This window comes from Tachysurus fulvidraco, chromosome 4 (genome assembly GCF_022655615.1).
Source record: "Tachysurus fulvidraco isolate hzauxx_2018 chromosome 4, HZAU_PFXX_2.0, whole genome shotgun sequence".
NCBI lineage: Eukaryota > Metazoa > Chordata > Actinopteri > Siluriformes > Bagridae > Tachysurus > Tachysurus fulvidraco.
The window spans coordinates 26,943-33,420 of NC_062521.1; positions in this window are offsets into that span (position 1 = coordinate 26,943).

Genomic DNA, 6,478 nt, shown 5'->3' on the forward strand with positions numbered 1-6,478 from the left:
TAAAGGACAAACACTAATAAGCAATTATATTTTTGGGGTGTGAAAATTTAAAAATTGTGAAACGTTTGATCTCCTTTGTTCCAGCCATTGTTACCGCATGTCCAGCAAAATTGCATGCTGCATCTGTAGGTCGAAGGAATTTATGGTCATCTTAGCCTGGGCCTTAGAATGAAAGTAAAAGGAGCATTTTGGTAAAAAAAAAAAAAAAAAAAAAAAAAAAGGGGGATTCTGTTGGACCAATTAAAATGCCCTCTCCTGGGTGCTGGGATTGCCTTTTTTTGGTCAAGCAAGATGTCTGGTTGTTGTCTTAGCCTGCTTATCTGATATCACTGGATATTTGTTTGTGTTAGTCCATTGGCATCCAATCAAATTGTAGCAAACCATTCTCCACTATAGGACCCATATCATAAACTGGGCCCCCTGTTAACTCATCTTGTCTGTTGGTGCACTACATGCATATGTTCATATTTCAGCAAAGCATGCTGATTTGCATCTAAAAACATCAGTGACACATTGGCCAAAAATGCCATTCACCTGATTAATCACATGAAATTGATAGAAATTGAATCCTAACCCTAATCCTAACTCTAACCCTATTCCTAAACCCAACCCTAATCCCAACTCTTATCCCAACCGCAACCCTAATCCTAACCCCACCCCTAACTCCAACCCTAACCCTAATCCTAACTCCAACCCCTAACCCTTCTCCTGAACCCATCCCTAATCCTGACCCTAATTCTAACTCCAACCCTAATCCCAACCCTAACCCTAACCCCAAACCCAACCCTAACCCCAAACCCAACCCTAATCCTAACCCTATTCCTAAACCCAAATCCTAACCCTATTCCTAAACCCAAACCCTTATCCTGAACCCATCCCTAACCCTTATCCTGAACCCATCCCTAATCCTAATTGTAATCCCAACCCTAATCCCTAACTCTGAAAACTAACCCTAATCTTACCCTCAGTCCTGAAATTTAATTCCAATCTTAAACCCGAGCCCCCAGCCTTAAGCCCTAACCATAATATTGGGTTGTACATTTGTACAAACACCCGGATAATTAGTTTTTTTTGGAAGTGGGATGTCTCTTAACTCTAGATGGATCATTCCTTTTTTGGTTTGGTTTTTCTTTTGGTATTATTGAAAACATTTCATTTAGTTACTTTGGATTCATTAAATTAAAAAACAACAACAAAAAATATAAAAAACTAAAAAATAATATAAAAAAAATTTAAAAATTAAAAAACAATTTATTTTATTTTGTTAAAACAATTTCAGTGTCACGTACAAAGATAAGTTCCTGTTAATCATGAGCCATAGAGCTCAACGGAGGTCCGCTACAATAAACGGGGATTGTGTTCCCGGAACACAGTTTCTCAGACATGTCCCGAGGATCGACGAAGAGCGGAATCACGGGGGATGGCCCGTGCATTTCCGGTCCCTCGAGAGGGGGTGCCGGTTCCTTGCTTTTTCCCTAACCCTAACCCCTAACAACTAACCCTAACCCTAACCTGTTCGTCGACCCTGCCAGAATGTCTCGGGAAACCTTGCGGTGTTAACAAGTGACATTCTTGGCTGGGTAAGGTTTGTAGCCGGCCTCCCTGGGTCCACTAGGACAGCACGCAGGGCGGTGGTCTGGGGCCAACAGACCTTAAATGGGGCCAAGTCTTCTACTGGTGGCTAGCACCAATCACACAACAGTCCATCATGCACCACACTGCACCCACACCGTATTAGCTTCCCATTCTCCTCACTACATTCTAGAAAACGTTCAAATTAGCAGTTTGTTAGCCACAATAGTCTTCAATCCTCTAGTGATAACAGTAACAACAAAAAATAGAAGAAACTAAAATAAGATAGGGAAAGTTAGTAGAATGCTTGTAGCCAAAGAACACACCCGTCATCTCACCCCCCCCCAAAAAAAATTAACAAATAAGTAAATAAATAATTAATTAAACAATGAAATAAATAAAATAAATAATAAATGAACACATTTAATCTCTCTCTAAAGAATTCTTTAACTTGGAGACTGACCCACTCACTCCAGTGGCTCACCTCCCTGTTATTATTTTTTTAAAAATATATCAAAAGTCTGACAGAGCGATAGCTGTGCAATAACATGCGCCGGCCAGTGCCTCACCCTTGGCTCCCGCTACATCCACGCAGGTTAAGACCCTGTGATGGGGGGGGGTCATTGTACATTTCCAAAACCTAACCCTAACCCATCCGCTGGGTTGCTACCCGCCCAGGGCCATCTGGGGGTGATGCTTTTTGCATTGCGCTCTGGACCCCTGGTTTAGCTAGGAAAAGGGAACGAACTGAGCATCTCAGATACCTTGCGGTGTTAACGAAGAGGTGCTTAGCTAGTGCCCCTGCAACGCTTCCCGGATGCGTCGATCCAGTTCTCAGACCCTAGGTGAGTATACGGCCTCCAAGGTGAGTTTTTGGCCTCCGTGGGTCTACTAGGACAGCGTTGGACTCGTTCGCGGACCTGTTCGTCGACCCTGCCAGAATGTCTCGGGAAACCTTGCGGTGTTAACAAGTGACATTCTTGGCTGGGTGAGGTTTGTAGCCGGCCTCCCTGGGTCCACTAGGACAGCACGCAGGGCGGTGGTCTGGGGCCAACAGACCTTAAATGGGGCCAAGTCTTCTACTGGTGGCTAGCACCAACCACACGACAGCACATCATGCACCACACTGCACCCGCACCATGTTAGCTTCCCATCTTCCTCACTACATTTTAGAAAATGTCCAGGTTAGTACTTTGATAGAAATAATACTCAAATAATGTTAACAATAACAGTAGCAAAATGGTAGCGTTAAAGATAAAGATAAGTTCTCTCCCATTCTGCTCTCCTTCACTTCCACTCTCTTCTTTTAAGAGCACATTAGAGCCCATTATAAACAAATAAATAGATAGATAAAATAGGTTAATAGGCACAATAGTTCAATGACTCCACCCATATGGAGGAGTTACTTAGCGTTAGCATTAGTTAGCTTCTGATTGGACATGGGACACAAGCCGAGGCTTGATCCACCTACGGCTGGCCGCCTCAGAGGAGGGTGTTCAGTGATCAAAGGCCGAAACACCCGTTGAGTCTGAGGTGCACTGCTGATGATGTGTCCTGAAATTCAAAAAATGTTTGTTAAACAACCTTAAATAAACCATTAATTATAAAATTAAATTCTTCTTAAATAACACATAAATGAATGAATGAATGAATAAATTAAATAAATAAATAAATGAATGAATGAACACACCTCTTTTCTTAGGAAAATCCTAAAACTTGGAGACTGACTCACTCATTTCAGTGGCTCACCTCCCTGTTCCTCAAAGCCCAGTTGGGACCCAAACACAAACAAAGTTCTGACAGAGTGATAGCTGTGCAATAACATGCGTCGGCCAGTGCCTTTCCCCTGTCTCCCTATACAACCACGCAGGTTAAGACCCTGTGATGGGGGGAGTCATTGTATACTTTCAAAAACCTAACCCTAACCCTAGTAAATAATAGCACATAACATCTAGAGTAAAATAATAGCACATTAAAGACTTGTAGTATGTTCTTTAGGGTCAAATAAATATTTAGCAACTTGTTTTGGAGTGGTGTGTGACTCTTTTCAAAAGTTATTGAACTGGATGCTCTGCCACTGGAGAACCCCATGGAATAGAGGGATGATGGAAATTGAATTATTTACTCTAGATGTGTCCATGCTTGTGAAATCCATATGTATACCACCTTAAGTCTTTATTTTTACTAATCCTAACCCTAATCCCTAACCCTAACCCCCCAACCTAACTCCAAACCATAAACTCCCAAACTGGTTCCCAACTATAACCCCTCAACCTAATCCCTAACCATAACCTCTCAATCCAATATGGAACCCGATCCCATACACCTTACCCCTTACCCTAACCTTAAACTTTTTGCTTTTTATAGCAGGTTCTACACGGGGTATCAGACCCCAAAGGCTTGACTCTGGTAAGAACAGAACATGCAAACCAAATAACAACTCAGATTCCGAGGACGGTTAAAAAGAGGCGAGTAAGACAACGAGAATGTAGCCTGTGCACAATAAGCCCAAAATGGGAACAAAATCTCACCATCAAACTCAAAACCTAACCCTAACCCCCTATCTGTGGTATGTGGATGATTATGATAAACTACAGGTCGCCACAGGGTGGCAATATTGGATCCGCAGCCCCTGAGAATGTGGGGATAGAGTTTAAAAAGTTGTTTTTTTTACTGTGGCTAGGTGTGATCTGCTTTGCAAAAAGCAAATCCAATGCAATATTTAATATCGAAGTGTACAGACAAAAAAGCATCAGTAGTTAGTTTTCTGGGAATGTGGATGGATTTAAAAATGAATATGTTGAGATATTTGGAAGGAGTTGAAATGGGAGCATGCCATCTGTCTCATATTGTTTACTGATAAGAGCAGTTATAGAGTATGGGAGCACGGTGAACAGTTCTGAAGCTAAAACACAACTTTTAAGGTGGAGGCGCTGCAATCACCAGCACTGAGAATATGTTGTAGAGCAATAATATCATCAATACAGGTCAAAATAGGACATACAGCAGTATCAGTTTTCATCCCACAATTCAAAGTTAAAATTTCAAAAAGAATTTCAGATCATATTTTTGTTTTTGAGTTAACAGAAATATGTCTAGCAATTCAGTGGTTGGAAGAATTACAGCCTTTTTTGTAAGTGATTTGTAGAGACACACTTTCTGTTTTAAGTTGAACATCTTCAGATTCAGCTTCAGATAGACTTGGTTGATGAAGTACAGAAAAGCATTTTTAGAACAAGTCAGTCTGGACAGTTAACTTCTTATGGGGTCTATCACGCGTGCAAAAGTGAAAAAGGTAATGAGGAGGCATACTTTCTGGCCAAACATGCTCTGAATCACTCACAAGTTGACGTTCAAGTATCACTAAGTAAAACGGAAGTGAAAGGGATGATTGCAAAAGAAATAAGGAAGAAGTGGCAGAAGAAGTGAGACATTGCAATTAAAGGAAGACAGTTTACCACATTCAGAAAATGTATACCTAAAAAGAAAGAAATTTGGCATCTTGAAAGAGGATGTTATAATTTCGAGAGAGCACATTGGGCACTGTTCATTAAAGTGACGTGACATACGGCTAAGTAATCAGTGTTTGTACAGAATATGGAAGAAAGATGATGTTCTACAAGAAGAAACAATAAAGCATCTACTCATTAAATGTGATACATATGAAAGAGCAAGGATTTAAGCCATAATTAACATGCCAAAAATAAAAGAATAATAAAATGATTCATTAATATTTTGCTGTAAATTTCTGAGTTGTGTGAAGTGTAGCACCACATTAATTTAGCTTAAAGCTTTAAATACGTAACAAGGTTTTATTCTGACTGCAATTTAAAATTAGCTTGTCCAAACTATTTTCTGTATTCAAAATCATTAAACTACATTTTTGAGACTTTTAATATTTTTGTGGCTACAGTAAAACTCATCTATGGTATTAAATAATTCTTCAGTTCCTTGTGAATGTGTCGATAAAAAAAGATCCTCAAGGAAAAAAACTTTTCAAACATTCTTTTGACAAATGTAATAAAAATATTATTTGAAAACAGATTAAACTCTGCTGCGCTTTGTTTTTAGTCACAATGCAGTAAAAATCCAAACGTAAAAAAAATCACGTAGTGTAAAGGAAACTGTGGAGATAAAAGTGATGGTGATGATTACGATGATGAAATCGAAGTACAGATATTAGAACTGAGGTGGATCCTTAGTTGGGACTGTGAGAGAATTGAGGTACTACAGTAGAGATGATTTTACTGTCTCTACTTTCAAATGCTTTAATTTCAATTTGTTTCTGCCATCTGTGTGTGTGGAATGACGAGTAATCATAAAGGTATCACACATCAGAAAAGTTCCCAGTCTGAAGCATTTTGTGCGTCATTGATAAAAATCCTTGTTATTGTTTAGTTTATGGTGTACTGCACTGAAATCAGTTTGTCCCTGTCAGGTTCATTTAAGAGTTTTTAATAAATGACCACATGATGGCGGTGTGGCTCTTTTGTTCTTTTACTGATAAGCACAGCATTAATACATAATGCATTAAAACTGCTTGTGTGTGTGTGTGTGTGTGTGTGTGTGTGTGTGTGTGTGTGTGTGTGTGTGTGTGTGTGTGTGTGTGTATGTGTATGTGTGTGTGTGTGTATGTGTATGTGTGTGTGTGTGTATGTGTATGTGTGTGTGTGTGTGTGTGTGAGAACAGTAGTTTTAAACTGTAAAGCCTGCTGTATTAAAGGCAACAAAGTGACATTGACACACTTTAATTATTTTCAGCACGTTTATACCTGTAATTGATTCACACACTTTTACTAGAAGAGATTTATTTTATCTGATCTGTGTTCTTCCATGTTTAAGACAGTGGGAGGAAACCGCAGAACCTGGAGTAATTCCACAAGCACGGGAAGAACAAGCACTATAC